The sequence below is a fragment of the Myotis brandtii genome, unplaced genomic scaffold (genome assembly GCF_000412655.1).
Source record: "Myotis brandtii unplaced genomic scaffold, ASM41265v1 scaffold1119, whole genome shotgun sequence".
Classification (NCBI taxonomy): Eukaryota; Metazoa; Chordata; class Mammalia; order Chiroptera; family Vespertilionidae; genus Myotis; species Myotis brandtii.
Genome location: NW_005353835.1, coordinates 335,105 through 335,419, shown reverse-complemented (window position 1 = coordinate 335,419; position 315 = coordinate 335,105).

Here is a 315-nt window from a genome sequence, read left to right as displayed (position 1 = left end):
TTTGGCAATGTAGCAGGATACAAAACTAACGCCAAGAGATCTGTGGCATTTATATACATCAAAAGTGAATTACAGAAAGAGAGATTTAAAAGAACAATCTCTTTTACCATTGCACCAAAAAAAATAAGATACCTAGGAATAAACTACAGGACGTTGAAAAAGGAGGTAGAGGAAGACATAAACAGATGAAAGAATATAGCGTGTTCATGGATTGGTAGAATCAACATCATCAAAATGTCCATACTAACCAATGCAATCCATAGATTCAATGCACTCCCCATTAAAATACCAATGACATATTTCACAGACTTAAAA